General features: G+C 56.1%; 1 protein-coding gene across 3 annotated transcripts in view; it reads right to left on the reverse strand.

Moving 5' to 3' along the window:
* OTUD7A (OTU deubiquitinase 7A) overlaps positions 1–19,921 on the reverse strand; it is a 119,604-nt gene extending 99,683 nt beyond the window's left edge. For 2 of the 3 annotated variants that reach the window (XM_055141294.1, XM_055141293.1), the window contains exon 1: positions 19,784–19,921. The gene's annotated coding sequence lies outside the window, so the exon portion shown is untranslated. The remainder of the gene's footprint in view (positions 1–19,783) is intronic. The other variant, XM_055141295.1, reaches the window with a different exon arrangement.
* Between the last annotated feature and the right edge of the window lie 529 nt (positions 19,922–20,450).

The raw sequence follows: 20,450 nt of genomic DNA on the forward strand, positions 1-20,450 counted from the left end.
AGGGGTCACTCCTGGCTCATGCACTCAGGAATTACTCCTGGCGGTGCTTGGGGGACCATATGGGATGCTGGGGATCGAACCCGGGTCGGCCACGTGCAAGGCGAACGCCCTACCCACTGTGCTATCGCTCCGGCCCCTGTCAACCTCCTTTTGTCCAAAGTTTTACATGATCTGCTCCCTGCTCCCCAACTTCCAGAAGTATCAGTTACCGATCATAAATCATAGATTTTAAGACAAAACTGTGCATGTGTGTTTTGTTTTGGGGCCACACCCGGTGGTGCTCAGGGCTTACTCTGGCTCTGCACTTAGGAATTTACTCTTGATGGGGCGCCAGGAGTCCTATGAGGTGCCGGGGATCGAACCCGGGTCAGCTGCATGTAAAGCAAGTGTCCGGCACACTATCTCACCAGCCCCAGGAGAAAATAATTTTGAAGTCACATGTGGGGTTTTCGACCCAAAGTTAAAGATGCTAAAACAGATTCCCACATTTCTTTGTTCCTGTCCTGCTATAGGAAAAGAAATTACTCTCCTGGAAGTCAGGCTGCGTTAAAGTACCCCGACAGCGCCCAGTCAGCCACTGGCCTCCCAGGTCAGCTCAGTCCCCCCACTTGGTCAGGTGTGCCTGAACCATTACAAGCTCTGCACTCTGAGAGAGAGGAAGGGCGAGGAGGGAGGAGGGAGACAGCTCAGGCAGGCGGCTCCTTAGCTGGGCCAGTCCACGCCAGCCACATCCCCTCCCTCTGACATGTGGAAGGTCTGACAGGAGGTGAAAAACAAGCCAACTCCAACCCCCCCACAGAGCTGGCATTCGCCCCCTCTCCCTTACACACAGAGACATTTTTTGTCATTATTACTATCATTGGTTTGGGGGCCACACTCAGGGGTGCTCAGGGGCTCCTCCTGGCTCTGCACTCAGGAATCATGGACCACATGGGGTGATGGTGATCAAATCTGGGTCGTTAGCATGCCAGGCAAGTGCCCTCTCCACTGTGCTATTGCTCGGGCCCTGCAGAGACCCTGCTCGGGTGCCAATGACACAGAAGGCCCCCAAAAGGAAACTGCTCCTGAGAAGCTCCGGAAAGGAGATGCACAGAATCCCTGCAGGATCACTGGTGGGGGCCCCCACAATGCTCTCCGGGGTGCACCTGACTTGAATCTCGGCGCTGTAACCCCTTCCCTGCCTGGCCCCTGTCATCTTCCCTGGCCAGAACCTTCTGATGTGGCTTGAGGCAGAACCTTAAGGATCCCAGAATCTTGTCTTCTCTGCCATGAGGAGAGATTTCCAGCCAGGAAAGGACCCCGTGCCCTTCTCCCCGACATGCCAGACACCCACCCAAAGGCACTTCTCACCCTCGCCCTTCTACGAAACCTTCCCTCAACTGGTTCTTCTGCCACACATGGCAGCTCTGACAATTTTGCTGCTCTGTGTGGGTCAGTCATCCCCAACGGTGACCCCAGAAGGGGTGTTGCAGGGTGACAGGCAGCCCGAACCCCAGTGGCGCAGACAACTGCACCTCCTGCTGCATGGACCAGTGACACGCACTCTTTTGCGACTCAGGCCACCTAAGCACCTTCCCAGAAAAACGCCTATGGAACATGCAAACCCACTGGCTGGACAGGGCCGGTGGTGGCCATAACTTTGCTCACAATTGCTCCCAGAGTTTTGGGGAACCATGTGGAGGCAGAGGGAGATGCTAACAAACTTCTTACCGGATAGTCTCGAGAATAGAACTCCAGTGGGGGCCTCCATAAAACACGACTCTGGGCGCTGGATCCTCTCGCACTCACCAAGGCCTGAGATATTCTCGCCTCATCCCACCTGGAAGGTCTGTATGGAGCGGGATCTGGCCTCTGTGCATCTCCTCAGCGCTGGGAGGGAGCCTGCAGTGGACTTGCTTCAGGCGCAGCCTGTCTGCTGATTTAATAGGTGCTCCCAGGAATGGTGTGGAATTAGGTGCTTGGGGTTGGGCTGAAACGTGCTATCGGTCTCATATTAGCAGGGATGGTAGCTGTGATAGACATGCTGCCCGTCTGGATATGAGGAGGCCCGAGGAAATCACTGCCAACAAATGAGCGACTTTGCCGGGGTGGGACCTAGAGATGCCAGCCAGTTCCCTACATACCCGAGCCCATGGGCAAGCACCAACCCCAAGATTTCCTAGCCCACGTGGACACAGGCAACTGCTCTAGCCAGCACTGGGCCTATGTGCTGGCAGAACAAGAAGAGAGCTGTGTGGTAATAAATAAGACCTGCTGCATGCACACACAAAATGGGGTCTGGCAAAGGGTTGTGAAAGATGCATGCACAAGCCAGTGGCTCCCTTCTTTTGACAGAGGTCAGCCAGTGAGGTGTGGGAAGGAGTTGAAGCCCTCCCCCACCCCCACAGACACACTGTATCTTGTTCCCTCTCACCATTCATCAGGTTTCCACTACCGCTGGGTCTGAGGGGAGTTATCACACCACAACTCATCCTGTTCCAATGATGACTTTTGAACACATTGGAACTGGTACTATGATTCAGGCTGAATAAACCACATGAAGTGGTGGTTAAAGGCTGCACCACCAGCCTCCCTGCCGATGCTAACATATATCCTTTTTTCTTTAAGTTAAATTTGTTTCTCTGGACTGTAGGGCTTTCATAAACTAAAGATGGGAAAGTACGGTTTCTAAACTTGGGCAACAGCAGAGTTGCTGGAAGCTGGGTGCCAGCCCCTGGATCTCAGGTCAGTCCTAGAGAGAGGTCCACCCCAGGGCCAGGGGTCAGCCCTGGAGAGCCACCCCAGGACAGGCAGAGGAAGCACTTACAAAAGGAGAGCCAGATGGCCTCAAAAGCTTCCTGGGAGGGGCTCTCTCAGTGGGGCAGAGACAGGGCCATAGGGGGACCTTTATCTAGTCCAGTCCAACAGGAGCCTGCCCCCGCACACCTGCTTCCTACCGCCCCCCAAATATCTGCTGTCTAAACACGAAGTAGAAAAAGAAAACTCAATCTACAAGGTCCTCTAGTGTGTGCACAGAAACCATTTTTATTTTTTAGCGTGCAAATGACTGCTCCATGACCTTCCTCTTGGGGGCGCTAGACCAGTAAGGGCAACCTGAAGGGAGTATGGATCTCTGTGTGCCAAAGGCACAATGCACAGGACTGGAAACTGACACAACTTCCAGCCATGCCCCCGATGGGGAGGAGAACCCGGTTCATGAAGGAAAATGCCCCCTCCCAAGGACTGGAAAGTGTATATTCCCCCTTTCCAAGCTTCCAGCACTCCTGAGGAACCACATTCTCAAGTGTGTTCTTCTGGGGCTCCTGGTTTAACCCTTGGTTGTCTGGCTGCCTCCCTCCCCTGCCTGGTACCATGTACAGCACTGTAAGGCACCCTTCCCTGTGGTCTGGGAAAGGAAGGAGCGAGACCAAGCTCATATAATTCTTCCTACAGTCCATCCATGCCGTGTCTCTCTCACTGTGCCATATCTAGTCAGCCAACTTTATTCCAGGTGTTCCCAGCCCAGGGCAAGAACAGCATTAAAAAGGACCAGGCATTACCTGTGGTACTGAGCTACCCCTGGGAATCTGGACCATCTCTCCTGTTAGTGGACAAGAGGCCACTAACAACAGCGTCCACATCACAGTTTGTCTTGGTTCCTTATAGGAAGAGACTGACATGAGTGTCCCTGCCCCCGGAATGAGATCACGAAATTTGCTTTGGCAGGTAAAGGGCAGAGAGAGGTGCCAAGCCTTCCCCATGTATGAGTCATCCACCCTGCATACCCTGCGCTGTCTCCTCATCCCTAGGGCAGCTTTGGTGGGCAGGAGCTGCCCTTTTGCCCTGCAGTGATTGAGCAAGGTCACTCAGAGCATGAGAGATATTACTGTTAGCCAGTGAGATCTGGGGGGCTGTGCTCAGAGATCACTCCTGGCAGTGCTGGGGGACCATATGGGGTGCTGGGGATGGAAACTGGGTTGGCTACATGCCAGGCAAGTGCCCCGCCCTCTGTATTATCTCTGGGGTCCCATCAGTGAGATTTTTGCATCTCCAAGGCTTGCTTGCTGTAAGATCTCCAAGGCTTGCTTGCTGAGCTTGCTGTAACTGACCCGAAAGGTGTCTACCCATGGCATAGCTGCCTATCCGAGTCTGTGAAGTCCAAGGAGGACTCCTGAAGCCTATTTATCTGACCTTCCCAGCTGCCTGGAAGAGACTGTCACTGGGGCAGGTTGGGGGGCAAGAGTCACTGTGACCTAGGTCTGGGAAGGCTGGCCAGAAAGACCAGTGCTCTAAGAGGAACTGGCTGATTTGGGGGCATCATGAAGATGGAATTGTTCCTAATATGCAGAGAGGAAGAGACTAAACCCAGGGAGACTTGAGAGAGGACACTAAAATGTAAAGGCAAGAATCTCAAGACACAGAGAGTGATAAACTGTGGGCAGATGAAAAATCCTTTTGAGTCATGCATAATGGCTCAAATGCGAGGGCAAGTCTAAAGCTAGTATTCAGGGCAGCTGTAGAAGCCTGATAAGCCCAACAAAGTAGCCAATCCATAGAGCGCTAAAGAGAAATTCTCTTGATGTCTGAAATTACTCAGGAGCTGAGCCCTGCATAGCAGGACTTCGGGTTTGATTCCCAGCATTCCATGTATCCCCTACCCCCTGCCCCAAACCACCGAGACGACTTACCAGCATGAAGCCTGGAGCTAAGTAGCCCAAGTGCCACTGGGAATGACTCAAAAATGCAAAAGGAAACCAACAAAAAATGTATCTAACCACAGAAAGTAAAATCAAGAAGTAAATAAGAAGCTGATGTAAATCTGCCTCTGCTAGCACCCAAGGATGCTGAGTGCGCGTGGCGGGGGGGAGGAGAAGAGAAATGATTCCCAGTGACTGTGCTTCGGAGCTCTGGAGAACAGCACAGGAAGAAAATCTGGAATGATGCCCGTGGTGATTAGGGACTAGGGCACTTGGAGATTGCCATTTATTTATTGTTTATTTGGAGTCTTAGTTTTCTTTCTACAGTGACCCGATGCTATGGGCATCATAAAAAAGCTGATTTTCATACAAATGCATGCTATATATTTGTGAAGGCAATATTTCACACACAGATTATTTTCACACTTAAAAGGAGGACCCGGGGCATAGTGGATGGGGCATCTGCCTTGCAGGGGGCCAACCTGGGTCTGATACTTGGCACCCGTACGGTCCCCTGAGCCTGCTGGGAGTGATCCTTGAGCACAGAGCCCAGGAGTAGGCCCTGAGCACTACCAGGTGTGGGCTCCCCTGCCAAAATGAGGACCCAGCACATCTGGCTTGTGACCATATTTTTGGGGCACAACAAGCTTAAATGCCTCATCTTCTCCCTCCCTTCCCACCCCACACTGTGAACTTAAATCTGGAGAGGCTCCCGCCCTGAGTGTCAGACATCAGGGCTCTTTAGGGTGAGCCTGCAGGGGTGGGCTCATCTTTGGGACTGAGACCTGCAGCTTTCCCGGTGGGTGAACCACCAGCAAGTGTCCATCAGCATGTCCAGCGGCTGGGACACTGTCACAGTCACTCTAGGAACCTGCCCTATGCTGCCCAGGATATATACATGGACACCCAACACCCGTGTTCTGCCTGACTGCATCCAGGGATGGGCTTCTCATAAACTGGACCAGGGGCCGGATACTGGGTCTGGGAATCAGGGCTTTAAAATTCTCTGACTGAAAAAAATCCTTGTCACGAGCATCATGAAGCTAAGTGCTCATCATGCAATTTGGCCACTGAATATGCCGGGTGCAGTGCCTGGTGGTGCCGTGGCATCTGCAGCCATCACTGCAGTCCAATTGAGAACATAGTCCCTCTTAGAGGATCCCAGCTCCATTAGTCTCTTCAAACTCCCTGTTCCACCCTGCACAACTGCAACTCCACTTCTGGTCAGTATCACTGCACTGAGTCTGGGCACCTCTTATCACTGGGATTGAGCAATTTGTCTTCCAGAATGGACAGGTCCTTTCAAGGAACAGAAGACTCACAAGGGTCCTCATTGTTACAGCATGAAACAGTGCTTCATGCCCATTAAATCCCACTGCCACAACACACTGAATACCTCTGCACCACAGTACTATGTAACACTTAGAATGTGTACGATCTGGAACATACAGCAGGGAGGGCATTTGTCTCGAATGCAGTTTGACCTGTGTTCTATCTCCGGCACCCTATATGGTCTCCTGATTCCTATCAGGAGTGATCCCTGAGCACCAAACCAGAAGTATGCCCTCAACACTGCTGGGAGTGGCCCCCAAATAAAATTAACAACAAAAAGTATTATCTATGTGACTGTATTAGCTGCCTAAACCACAAGCTGGAAAAGGTGGATTTGGGGTTATTTCATGAGGCGGTCTCTTTTTTCCAAATAGAATACTTGAAAAAGCAGCCCATGGCATAAACTGAAATGTCTTTGACCCAACACTCCAAGAATCTAACTATCCATCCATTGTCTCTCATCCATCTATTTATCCATTCATCCACCCATCCATTGCCAATCATCTACCCATCATCCATCCATCATCCATCCATTACCCATAATCTATCCATCATCCATCTATCTGTCCATCTATCATTCACCCATCCAGCCAACCACCATTCATCTTTATTCATTCACTGAGGATCTTCCAGTCAGTCCTGACAACTGCTGAGGTAGCTCAAACACAAACCCCCAAACCAAAAGACTATGCTCACAAAGTGGAAAATTTAACATAAAAATGATCGTGCTTCCTGGCACATTATATTCAATGCAATTCCCATCGAAATTCCAATGATGTTCTTCAAGGAGTTCGAACAAATGCCACTTAATTTTGCACAGACGCATCAAACTCCACGAGTTAGCCAAAGCCATTCTGTGAAAAAGATGGGGAAAGATCGAATTTCCTGTCTTTAAATTAGACTACAGAGATAGAGCAATAAAAACAACCAACCAACCAAACAAACAAACAGGAAAAGCTGAGATACAGTTCAGAAGAATAGAGAAGGGACAGGCTGAGCCATCAGAGAATTTGCCAGAGGAGCACACAGCAGGATCAAGAACAGGGTCTTTGTTCTCTGGATCAGGCGCCCTTGTCCTCAGACACCATGGCCCGCTCCCCGCCTGGCTGGCTCTGGCTTCAGCTCCACCGGGGCATCTGGACCCAAACAGCCTCTTCCCTGAAGTGCCACCCTGAGCCACCTTGCCCCACGTTCATGTCAAGCCAACTGCTTCATTTCCACAGCAACACTGGGTGCCCATGGCCAGCTCACTGTCCTCCCCTGTGCTCACTTCACATGCAGTACTGGGGACCAACGTACTGGTTCTCATGAGGGGAGAAAACGGCAAGAAAGGGGTGGGAGGGAAGCAGGGAGAATGCCTTGGCTTCAGAGAACTGCTTCTCTGCCGTTACAGATGGAGTCTTAAATTGCCTAAGCCTAACCTCTAACCCTAATCTTAATTTAACCCTAACCCCTAACCTAACCCTGACCTAACTGAGACCCCTATCCCTAACCCCTACCCCTGACCCCTAACTCTAACATAGCCCTAACCCCTAGCCCTAGCCTAACCCTAACTTTAACTAGGTAGTAAAACTGACTCATGAGAAGGGGGAGCAAGCCCTTGACTCCCTCCTCCTGTGTTCAGAGCACTGCTATCAACTCAGGACCACGACCCCACCTGCTGAATACACTTGCCAGACATGATCTCCTCCCACCTGCGAGTTCCCTAACATCTGCTAAAACCCTCTGGTTCTCCATGCTTTATCCATCTCTGTGGCCACCCTGGCTCTGAGGGGTGGTCGGCCGCCCACAACCTGCAAGCCTCGGCTCCTTGCTCCTCTTGAGGACTCCAACACTCCTTGGTCATTTGCAGGTCATTGCCACTGATTTGGAGAGGACCATGACCTCTCGGTCACACAGTGACCCCCGGACTCCCACGCCTCAGAAATATGAAGGACCCCTGAGTCCTTGGTGATTGTATAAGGAGCCCCCATTAGTTCCTGAGTGACCTCGAGGACTCCCAGTGCTCTTCTCAGGGGCCTGAGCCACCTCCCGCAGTGCTCAGGACCATAAGTGGTGCTGGGGACTGAACTCAAGCTGGGGATCAACACACTTTTAAGCACAGGCTGCGGGGGAAGAGGCCACATGGTGACCAGGCCCTGATGAGTGTTTACTCAGGGCCATCCCTCTGTGCATTCCTCCTTCCTTCCTCAAGGGCTGAAAGGTGCACTGGACCAGAGGGACACTCCCGGGCATGTCCCAGCTACACTATAGGGATGTCCCAACTCATGGGGAGGAACCGCGCGCGCGCGTGCGTGGGTGTGGTGTGGCACGGCCCACCTGGGGGCCACAGCCAGCTGCATGTACACCAAGCTCCTGCTCACAGGAGCAGGGAAGGAGCCTGACAGACAGGGCTGAGCTTAACGACCATACAGCAGCTACCCCTCATCTAGGAACTTCATCCCACACTTCTGGGGGTCCAGGTCACCATGCTGGAGTCTTGCACACAGTCAGGAGCTAAAAGGGAAGGCGGGAAGCAGGGGGTGCTTGTGTTGGGGAGGACTGATCAGTCACAGCATCGATCCTTGCAACCCAAACCATGTTGGTGATCTGGGCCAGAAACTTGCATTGAAACCCGGATTCTGGAGTTCAGGCACTTGCCTTGTGCACAGCTGACCCTTGTTCGAAAGAAAAGTTGAAAGGCGAAACAGCGGGGATGCTGGAATGGTAATAAGAGTCTGACCAATGGCTGGATGATAAAATCATGCTGGATGGGTCTTCATGGACGCAACGAGATTGCCCCAGGCAGAATGACTGTTGGAGGCTCCTGTTCCCTTTTCAAAGCATCAAGACACACATAGGAGTTTCTGGAAGAATCTCAAAGGACACTGCAAAGCCAGAGGCTGGGTTTGAGGCATCAGGACAGCTGGGCTATTTCCTGTTGCTCAGGGAAAGGCCAAGGCAGCATCCGCCCCTTTGGGCCTCATCACATCCTTCAGTGCCAGGCATGGGGCGTCACTGACCTCGCCCTCCCCCATTCTCCATTCCTCCCTTTCACAGGCATTGCTCCAGTTTCGGGGAAATATGGCTTTGGGAGGTTTCAAAAAAGTGCCACACGTGGACAGGGCACACAGGGTCTCAACCACGGTTCTATTCCTGGGGGGAGGGGAGTCAGATCCCATGGGCTTCGGGAATCTGGTGAGAAATGGAGCAAAGGCTGAAGCATGCTGGGGAACATCAGACAATACTGGGGCATGTCCTAGATCAGTGGGGCACATCAGAGAATGTTGGGGTACACTGGAGAACATCAGGGCATGTTGGAGTATGTTGGGGCACTTCTGAGAATGCCAGGAAATGTCTGAGGAGCGGCCGGCACCCACATTCCTACCCCTGAGCCTGCACCATCGGCCAGGAGGCTGCAGAGACCAGTTGCCCAGGGGCATCTGCTGCTTTGGACAACTCAGGGTCACTGGGACATGCCCCCATCTCTCGTCTGCCTGAACAGATTGGGTGGCAGAACCTTGGGGCTGTATGCAGACAACGGGGGCCAGGGCCCCCCTCTCTCAGACCGCCTGAGGCCCTGGCCAGGTACTTAACTAACAAGAGGATGAAGTGTCCCTGTGTCACCCTCCAGCCCTGTCCCCTGTGGAGGGTGGGATCCTCAAAGCTTTGTGGCTGCCACCAGTGCTCTTGCACAGCGGGGCCAGGAGGCTCGGGAGAAGCTGGCGGGAGGCCTTGTTGACCAAGGGGACCCAGCTGCGACCGTAAGAACAATCCTGCATCTGGATGTAGGAGCTGGCGCTGCCCCCAGCGAGCACCATGGTGTGATATGTGTGCAGGGGCCTAGTGGGGGAGCCTGTGCGGGCTGTGGGCATGCCAACACGACTAGACAAGCAGGCAGCAGAGAAGGGCAGCACTTCCCTGGTCCGGGTTACAGGGCAAGGGGCACCTTGTGAGCAGGACCCAGGCTCTCCCCGCAGCTGCCACTTCCTGAAGAGGAAGGAGCCATCGGGGGTAGGTCTTCTGGGCTGCAACACCTACAGTTTCCACATGCCCGAGCAGGGGTGGGGGCAGGTGTGTCTAAGTGTGTCTGTGTGCATCTGTGCAGGTTTGTGTCTACACGTGTGCAGGTGTGTGTCTTCATGTGCGTGTGTGCAGGTATGTGTCCTCATGTGTGTCTGTGCATGTGTATGTCCACATATGTGTATGTGCAGGTGTATGTTTGCATGTATGTGCAGATGTGTGTCTACATGTCTGTGCATGTGTGTGTATATACATGTGTGTCTGCATGTATTTGTCTGCATGTGTGTCCGCAGTATATATATGTGCAGGTGTGTGTCTGCATGTGTGCATCTGTACAGGTGTGTGTATGCATGTGTGTATCTACATGCCTATCTGTGCATGCATGTCTGTATGTCTGTGTGCATGGGTAGGACTGCATGTGGGTGAACATGCATGCCTGCACATATGTGTTTACATCTGTGTGTGTTCTGCACGTATGTGTGTACTCTGTATGAGTGTGTGCATGTGTGAGGCTGCCTGAGTGCATATGCATGTGTGTGTGGGGGTGAGCACGCCCCCAGTTGGGCAAGGGCCACTGCAGGCATTTTAACTAGAACGTGGTGCAGCCCAGACTCTGACAAGCTTCATGATTCTCTCCGTTTCCGGTGACTCACCTGTGATCTCGTCAGAACTGTGGCAAACCCCTGACCTCATTAGCATCGGAAGCACGTCCCTGACTCGCTGCTGCCCATGTTAAAGCAGGTCTTGTGTGACTGAGGCAGGAGCCGTACCAGAAGGCCAGGCGGTCCCCACAGACCTGCTGATGTCAGCCTGGGCCCCCCTGGGGGCCAGGGAAGGAGGGTCCCGGGGCCCATGACCAACCACAGCTCCCACATGCAGACTCATCCTAGCCTGGGTCTGTGAGCCCTGGGGACAGGCTGAGGGGGGGCGACTCCACACAAAGCCCAGACAGGGTCCAGCCCACTGACTCTTGGGATCGGAAATACTCAATGGGCAATAGAGGACATTCTGGGTCTCAGTGGCCCAGAATGGGGGTAACCCATGGGGAGAGGGGAGCACACCCCGGGGGGCTGATCATGGATGATGTCCCTTCCAGCCAATCTTGGGGTTATGGGCAGCACCCCCATCTCTAAGGGCCCCAGGTTCCCCACACACATGTAGGAGGAGAGAAAAGCACACCTCATCTTCATGGTATGGCCGAGTGGCCATGGAGGGACCCTGACTACTCCCTTCTCACCTGCCTGTGCGTCTGGCCACCCCACATAGCAAGCAGCCCAGGTGCTCCATTTCTCCTCATCCCCTCATCCTGCTCTTCTCAGCTGGTGAAAGGGTACAGGGAAGGCAGGGGGACGGGGCTGGGGGAGGGACACAGGCTTCCCTCCCAGCATACCTGTCTACCTACTGGCTGCTCCATACCCACTCCTGACCCCAGGAAGAAGAGTGGGAAGATGGAGGCCCTGCTTCGGGTCTGATTCTAGAAGGTTCCAGCACACCCACAAACATGAAACCTTCTCGTCTCTGGCCCTCAGGAACAGGTCTGCCTGAACCATGTGTCGGAATGAGGAAATCACTCCCCAACTAGGAACAGAATTCTGGGAGTCCCGGCCATAGCACTTCCAGGATCTGCCTCCAAAATGAAAAAAAAAAACATTAATTCAAATGAATGTATGCACACCTGCGTTCATCACACACTCAGCACCACAGCCAACATATACACCCACACTCATTATTACACAGTACCACGGCCAGTACCACAGCCAGCATACACACCTATGCTCATTACCACACAGTACCACAGCCAACATACACACCTGTGACGCACTCAGCACCACAGCCAACATACACACCTACGCTCATCACCACACAGTATCACAGCCAACATACACACCTGTGCTCATCATGCACTCAGTATCACAGCCAAGGCGCACACCTGTGCGCACGCAGTACCAAACCTAGGTAGGGAAATAACCCAAACGCCCAACTGGACCAGGAAGTGATGGGATATATATGGAATGGAGTACTATGCAGCTCTAAGAAAGAACAAAATTACACACTTTACTGCGACATGGATGGAACCAGAGGCATGTTGAGTCAAGTCAGTCAGAAGGAAAGGGACAGACAGGATGATCTCATACGGGGCTTAAAAACACACACAGCAAAAAACCAAAACCAAACAACTCCCCCAAAACCCCAAATCAAAAACCCATAGCAAGGCAGCAGCAAAGGGTCAAAGGCAGGGCCACGGGAAAACTGACCACATTGGTTCTGAGGAGTCTGAGCGCGGGGTCCCGGGGGAGGAAGGTGGAAGCAGTGGTGATGGGTGAGGTGTTGGGATTATATGGGCGGGAAACCATCTTTAACAACATTATAAACCACAAAACCTCAGCTCAAAACTATTTTTAAACACAAAAATAAGCCTTGGGTCAGTGCATGTCAGGGGCCTGGCTGGACCCCGGCACCACATGTCTCCCCACCCCTCACTGAGCACCACTGGCCAACGCCAGGGGGCCCTGAGCACCTCCCAGATTGCCCTGGAGTCCCCCGACCCCTCTGGGGCTGAGGTCCTGAGCATGGAACCAACTGGCCCAGTGAGGAGAGTACCCAGGGAGGGGCCGGATGTGCTCAGGAGCCCCCAACGCGGCCTTCTCCCCTTCTCTGATACCTGCCTTGTCCCCAGCATGTGCCCCAGCAGGGCTGGGGGCAGGGAGAAAAGAACATTTTGGAAAGGGCTTTTCTGCTGGGGCAGGCCACGCTTCCCTCACACGTGGGTGATGAGACTTGGTCCCCTCTCGGGTCTTTGTAGGAGGGTGACTCCAGTGGCCCACGACACCAGGGAGAGCTTCTGCACTTCCAAACGTGAAGAGCTGCAGGAGGGGCTGGAGAGGGAGCACCCACATGCCGGGCCCCCCCAGGGAGCGGAGCAGGGGGCTGGGGTGGCTGGATGCAGGAGCAAAGGTCCTGAGGCCAAGGACACCCCATCGCCCAGATGCTCAAGGTTCTAGAACCGGTTTCAACTGCTCGTCCACGGCCTGTGACACAGCCTGTGGGTCTGGTGGGCAATGGCCCAGGCAGCTTCATGGTGTCCGCTTCCATGGAGAGATAAACACACACACAGACTGAGAAGCAACAGTCTGTACTGCCTTAGTGGGTGCTGAGACAGTCTGCTGGTTCCCACAGGTCCCCACGTATGACAAATACTGAGACCCTCTGGTCTAGAAGCTTCCATTGGTCAAACCAGTCAGGGAAAACAGATCCAGAGATGAGAGTTAAACAGCCAGACTGTGACTCTGGCTGAAAAGGCCAGGAGCAAGCACTCGACCCCGAGTTTGATATCAGCCCTGCACAGCCCCCGAAGGCCCCCTTCCCAGCACCTGTGGGCCACGAGCATTGTAGTCAGCCAGGCACCATCAAGAGTGGCCCTCTGAACACAGCTGGAGAGCCTCTCCCCCCAAAATCCATAGCGCCATGGTTAACTGGTTTCTCAAACAGACGTGGCTGATGATCCCAGTGATGGAGGCATGGCTGAGCCACATGGGCTGCCGAGAGCCTGGAACCCCCCACCCCCCACCCCCCACTCTTGGTGGGCAGGGAGCTGCGCTGGGGGCTCTCGCTGCAAACACGCGCACATTTCACACCCTCTGTGGTCCCCCCAGACAGCCGCGTGCAGCTCCCGGGAACACCACTGCTCTGGGAAGAATAATTAAATTTCTCATCTTAACTCCCACAGGACTAGTAAATGCACCTGGCACGCGTGATGCAGGAGCCTGTTTAGAAGGCAGCGGTGGGGACAGAACTTGTTTAGAAACCTGGGGGGGGGAGGGCTCGGTGTCAGTGGAGGGGGGGGTCAAGCTCCACACCCCAGCTCTAACCACAGACCCTCGTTCACATGCCCCCTGCTTTCCTATCTGTTCCCGCCCAGCAGTGTGCATAAAGGGGTAGCGGGGAGAATGAGGGAAGATGGAATTATTTTAGACAGAACCATGAAGCTGAAGCGGAGAGTAGAAACTGGCTGCGTTTCTTGGGGAGGGGCTTGTGCCACACCTGCTGTGCTGGGGACCGTAAGTGGTGCGGAGGGTTGGCTGTGCAGAGTTTATTCTAAACACAGCGGTGGGACTGGGGGCGTGGCTCTGGCTGAGTGTGTGTGTGAGGGGACCCAGGCTTGGTCCCACAGTGCACTCAATACCACCTCTGCAAAATCCAGGCACCCCCACGTGCATGTTCTTCTGTCTAATAAGCAACCAGTGCAGGGAGCCTGCCTCGGGGGCCGCATTGCAGTGGCCCTTGTGGAGAGGGACTTTCTGGGTGCCCCACCCATGGTGGGGCCATGAGAACCATGGCCAGTTGGTGAACACAAGCCTAATGGAGTTGTGTACACAGCCCCCCTCTCCACGCCCCCCCCCCCATAACGGCTCAGCTTTCACCCTCTGCCCCCGACAGCTCCACCCCCACAGGAACCTCGTAGTCTATGCCTGGTGCCTGCAGCCTGAGATAGTGGGTGCTGGGTTGCAGCCCCCCCCTTGGCTCCTGGTGCCCCCGCCACTCCTAGGGGCCTATGGGGCTTGCAATCACCCGCTGAACCCCCAGGAACACGGCCATGTCCTCCTGCAGGGTGCTCCGGCCCCTCATTCCTGGCCATGCCAGAGATGGGGATGCCCAGAGGGGAGGAGATGGACAATGCGGGGGGTGTACGTGGCCCCATTCTGGGGCTAGCACAGAGACCCCCCCACACACTGGTGATCCAGGTCTCAATGCCCCCCCATTCCCTGCTAGAAAAGCTCTTTTCGGGGCTCTTCCTTGAACCCCCACTTTACTCCCCCTCAGAGTAAAAGAATGTGTTCTGGAACCTTCCTCTCAGGAGCCCTGGGGGTCTCCCCACATGTGTGCATGTGTGGGTGTGTGGGTCTGTGGGTGTGTGGGTGAGTGCAGCCATTCTCAGGACTTGGCATCTGACTCTGATGGACAAGGAGCTGTGGCTGTTCCGGTCATCCCGGAGGACATGCTTATTTCTCTCCTCACTCCACAGAGTCCGCCCGGTGGAGTGCCCCCCCAACCCCCCCGCCAATGGCAGCTCCCAGGGCCCAGCACGGAGCAAAGCGGGGTGGCCAGGCTCCTTGCACTGGAACCACCGCCTGCCGCCAGCCAGAGCTTCAGTGCTCACTCTGACCACACCCCAGCAGCTGTTGTCCCTGGGCATCTCCTGGCCGCCGTGTCCAAGGTCGCACAGCTGGCCGCCCCGTCCTTGCTGGCTGGCAGTGTGTCCCACTTACTTCCTCTTTGCAAAAGGAAAGCTGCCCTCCACAGACCATGCGGGCGGAGAGACTGACAGGCAGAACAAGGCTTGGATTCACACATGTGAAAATGAAGACCCTCACCCTGCCCCCTGCCACACACACACACACACACACACACACACACACACACACAGAGGCCTCCCTGGGATACGGACTGATTCCGGGTCAGAGCCAGGGAGAACCCTGGGTCCTAAAAACACTGTGGCAAACCTCAAATCTCTGTGGAAGGCCTGTAAGGGACAGATGGACGCTGCTGACCTCTGGGGCCCACGATGTCACGCTGGGAGGGTGCTGGTCAGAGCCTGGGAGTGAGAGTGTGTGTGTGTGTGTGTGTGTGTGTGTGTGTGTGTGTGTGTGTGTGTGTGTGTAGGGGTGGCACAGACCTGCAGGGGCAGCCCCAGGACATCTGCCACTCCCCTTCTAAATGCTGGTCTTGGTCACTGAGACACAATCTCCCAGGGGGGATGTGGGGTGGGGGTGGGGGCCCTTTCCATACCCGTCGCCAGCACGGCAGGAAACTGCAGCCGTGGGAGAGGACCAGTGAGGGAGACGCTCACAGACACTGGAGAGGAAATGAATCCCAAAGGATCCACTCCCTGTTTCCTAGAGTCCACACTGCATCTGATTCACAGCCGTCTATACTGTGGGATGTGGCCCACTGGAGCCACACAGGTGGCATTGAGGAAGCCACAGAGCCCTGACAGGGAAGAAACTCAGGCCACGAACAGACTCAGGATGAGGTGTCTGGCCTCTAGACTGTGCTGAATTTCAGGGTGCTCGAGTGGGACCTGATCCCTAGAATGGGGGGGAGCCAGTGTGCAGCAGAGAGACTGGGCCGGCGGGGACAGGCTGGTTGGAATCTCTCTACTGAGGATGCCCCAGAGACCCCTGGGTTAACATGGTTTTCTGCTGGGACCAGAGCATGGCCCAGCCATGTTTTGTCCAGCAGAGGGCAGGGGCTGAAGCAGAGCAAGTGGAAGGGCTGTTCGCTCCCCCACAGTCCCAGCCTCTATCCTCCCTCTACCCCACACTCTGGTCGGGACACGTTTGTGACAAGCAGCCAGTGGAATGCAGCCGGGAGCGGGCAGGTATGAGGCCTTTCCACCAGGATCTGACCATCTGTTTTCAACCACCCCTCCCCTTGCCAGTTACTAGGATGGATAGAGGACTTGCCCCCCCCCCCCACATGTGTACCTCCCTGGCCATCCCACTCAACTCAGGGTCTACAAGACACATGGCGTAGGGTGGGGATTCACAAAAAGCTCTCCTCCAAGGCTACAGTATGTCCAGAATCTGTACACCGCAAAACTAGAGACCCGGGGCTGCTTCTGTACCGGGGAGAGAGCTCCGGATTCTGGGGCTGCCTTGGGGCCAGATCTCCCCTGAAAGGTTGAGGCTACCTGTCCCTGGACTTCAGATTTTGGCATTCCCACCTCCTTCCCCCCGGCACCCCCAGGCTCTTGTATCACAGGGGAAATGCCTGGTGGGAAGCTGAGAGCATTATCTTTCCTCTGCCCTGAAACCAGCTTTCTCTGGCTCCTATTTTTCCAGCAGAATTGTGGGCAGGAAAAAAGGACACCCCCCCACCCCCACTGTGGAGCCTGTAGCACCTATGGGCAGGGGATCCACTCAAGCTTCCCCCTGCATAGTGCTATCTTCTTTCCCCTAGGGGTCCCCAGGGACCCAGGGGACCCTGGGGTTCAGTCCCCCATCTCTCCATGTCCCACTGACCATGGGGCCCCCCAGGAACAGCCTCCTACAGGAGTGGCCCTCTCAGAACTCAGTTTCTGGGAGAAGTCACACCCCTAAACTCTGATGAATCAACACCTTACACCCCACCCCCCAGATACACACACACACACACACACACACACACGCCTCCTCCAGTGAAAAAGCCAGCTGCATTTCTCTAGCTTGGAGCTTTTCACAACAGCCAGAGATGCATCTTTGCTCATCTTCATCAGAGAAATCTGGGGCCCTCCACCTCATCTAGCAAGACCCCTGGAGTAAGGGGCTCATGCAGGGTCCTGGGGTACAGTCCACAGGTCAGTCACAACAGGGAAGGGGGCACTTGCTGGGACCAGCTTGCTCAGAATCCCAGGATCAGAGTGACAGCCACTGACCAGTGGGCCTGAAGCCACTCATGGCCCAGCCAAGTGGGTTCTGAAAGGCCCCTCCTCTGGCTATTCCAGCAGGTGGGAATGTGTGCATACATGTGCACATACTCCCTCTTCCCAATGGTGCCATTCCCTGAACCCCCATGAGGCCCACCCGCTGCCACCAAGAGTGCCCCCTGCTGGGCAGGCAGGAACCATCCCTGCCTCACTTGCACACCGCTGATGATGGGCAGAGGTAAAGGTCCAAGCGCATTTTGGCTTCCTGGAAAGGTAGCCCTAGGTGCCCAGCGTACACAGGAGGCTCCAACGAGACTGTATCTGGAAGTTCTTTTCCCTTCCCAGATATCCCTGAGCAAACTGCAGGAATCAGTGGGAAACACTTTTGCAACGACTTGCATTTTCCCAGACAGGGCAGCAAATCAGTGGTGTGTGTGTGTGTGTGTGTGTGTGTGTGTGTGTGTGTGTGTGTGTGTGTGTTGGGGGGTAGACAACTCCACAGACCACCTCCCTTCTCCAGTGTGGAGAGGACAACTCAACGTGGGCAGAGCACGCGCCTGCATTCCTGAGTCTGCTGCCCAGAGCCAATGCTGAGAGAAACAAGGTTTAATACCATGGACAGAGCCTCAGCCCAGTGTTACCAGCTCAAGGAAAACCCGCTGACTTCTACACGACTGAGAATGCTTCAGCTCCGGCGGATCTCAGCCACGACTCAAAATCTCAAGTTGGGCAGTACAGACAGGCAGCGGGGAGCAAGTACCCCCAAAGCGGCACCTGGGGGGCAGCTCTGATCATGCCCCCTCATCCCTCCTCCTTCCCTCTCCAGCACCTACAAGGACAGTGAAGCCAGAGGACAGCCCCTGCCTCTGCGGGACACACCCCTTCAGTCCCCCCAGCGAGAACCCAGCAGCTGAGAGCTGTCCAGGGCAGGTCCACAGGGGCTTCTGGTAGATGCCCCAACTCTGGGCCCCCCAGAGAAATGGTCACCCGTCTCCATCACTGCCCACAAGTCCAAGGCCTGGGAACAAACATTTGATTCCTTCTTTGCCCCCAACCCCAGGGTTCCACCAACCGGCCACCTCCTGACCAGGCCCCTCCTCGGCAGAGCAAGTCTCACACTGATAATTTAAGTCTTGCTCCCGTGAACGAATTTGGCTGCTCATCAATTATTAAATGCAGAAACGTCGATACTTGGGTCCCTCACTGAACAGCCTGGCCGTGTGAGAGACTTAAGTAGATAGCCCAGCTGCCTTGGGAAGTTGTGTGCTCTGTTCCCAGAGGCGTGAGAGCTAATGCAATGTCCAGAGGGCCTGAGGGTCGGGCACGAGGGGGCAAAAGCACCCTCCCAGTTGATGACTCTAGGGGTGTGGAATGGACCCTCGGGGGAGGGGTGCTGGGGCAGGGGGATGTCAGGGTGAGGCAAGGAGAGGCAGGAAGATCCCCTGAGAAGTGGTCACCCTTTTCCCCCAGGTCTGGCTATTCACAGACAGGCCCGGAGAAGGGTGTCAGAAAGGGAGGGAGGCCTGCTTCCTTTCTGGAACATATCAAGGCCTGGGAAGATTTAGGCCGCAGGGTCCATCCCCCGCTTTCCCGGTGCCACCCCAAACCTCTCTCTGTGTTCCCTCTCCTGGCTCCTTCTACTTTCCGGGGGTGCTCAGACACGGCCACGGCACGGAAGCGTCATGCGTGACTTTCCCGGGGATCCGTGGGCCCCCCAGCACGCAGAAACAAGTTTCCCCTCCGCCCGCCTGCCTCCTCCGTCCATTTCTGAGCCCATGAATCAGGGGTCATCGCCGTCGGACCCTGCACCCGCGCCCCCAGCCCCTGTTCTGCCGGGCTGAGGCTGGTGGAGTTTGAGGAGCAAAACCCCAGCGGGCTCAGTGCGCGGGGCCTCGGCGAGCTGCGGCGGCCAATGAAGGAAAGTTTTGGTGGACGATGACGTCACTGCCGTCCCCCCAATTTAAAGGAGCACTTAGCACTCGCCAGAGACGCTGCCCACCCCCCTCCAGGCGCCGGGGAGATCCACCGCGGCCTCCGGATCCCGGGCCCCGCGGGTCCGGTTCGACCCGGGTGTATCGCGCGCGCGCGGAGACCCCCCGCAGCTGCGGCCAGGGTCCCCCAAGCCCCCAGCCTCAGGCGCGCCCCCTCGGACCCCCCACTCGGCACGTTCCAGTGCGGACCCCCGAGGCGCGCGGGCCCGGACCCGGCGAAGCGCTACCGCCGGCCGGGCCGGAGCCGGTGGCCCAGGCGCCCGCGGGGTCCGGAGCAGAGCCCGCAATGCAGACGCGCCGGCGAGCCCGGAACGGCGCCCCCCGCGTCCCGGCCCCCCGCGTCCCGGCCCCCCGCGCCGCGACCGGCGCCGTCTCACCTGCCCACGGCCCCGCCGCGCCGCCGCCGCCGCTACCCGGCTGCCATGGTGCCCGCTGCGCGCACCGACCGCCGCGGCAGCCGTCCGCCCCCTCCCAGCCGGCCCGGGGCCTCCCCGCCGCCTCCCGCGCGCGCCCGGCTCCGCCCCGCGCGCCCCCGGCTCCGCCCCGCGCGCGCGCCCGCCCCGCCCCGTGCCGCTGCGCGGCCGCGCGCGCCCCGGCCTGACGTCACCGGCCGCCGCCGCGCGCGCGCCCCGCCCCCGCCCCGGGAGCGCGCGCGCGCCGCCGCCCCGGGAGCGCGCCGAGCCCAGAACTGTCGCGTGCCCCCTCCCCGCGCATCCTGCTGGCCCAGGCACCCCGAACTTTCTTTCAGCCCAGCTGAAATACCTGAGTAATGTTTAACACCGTGCACATGTTTCACACCGCGGCTGCTCTAACCCACCTGTCACTTGTGACCTTGTCCGCCTGTCTACACAACCATGCCACCACTTGGGAGGGGTCCCCGCATTCCCCAAGTGGTGGCGTGGGGGTATTAATGAGTCTCGGTCCCAGGCCTGCGGGCCCCGCCTCCGACCTCTGCAGGGGTCTGCGCGCCCTCTTCTAAAGAGTGTGACGCAGAGGTCACTCACCGGGATCCTCTTGGGTTTCTCCATCTTTAGTTTTTCGCTT

Source organism: Sorex araneus, chromosome 6 (genome assembly GCF_027595985.1).
Source record: "Sorex araneus isolate mSorAra2 chromosome 6, mSorAra2.pri, whole genome shotgun sequence".
NCBI lineage: Eukaryota > Metazoa > Chordata > Mammalia > Eulipotyphla > Soricidae > Sorex > Sorex araneus.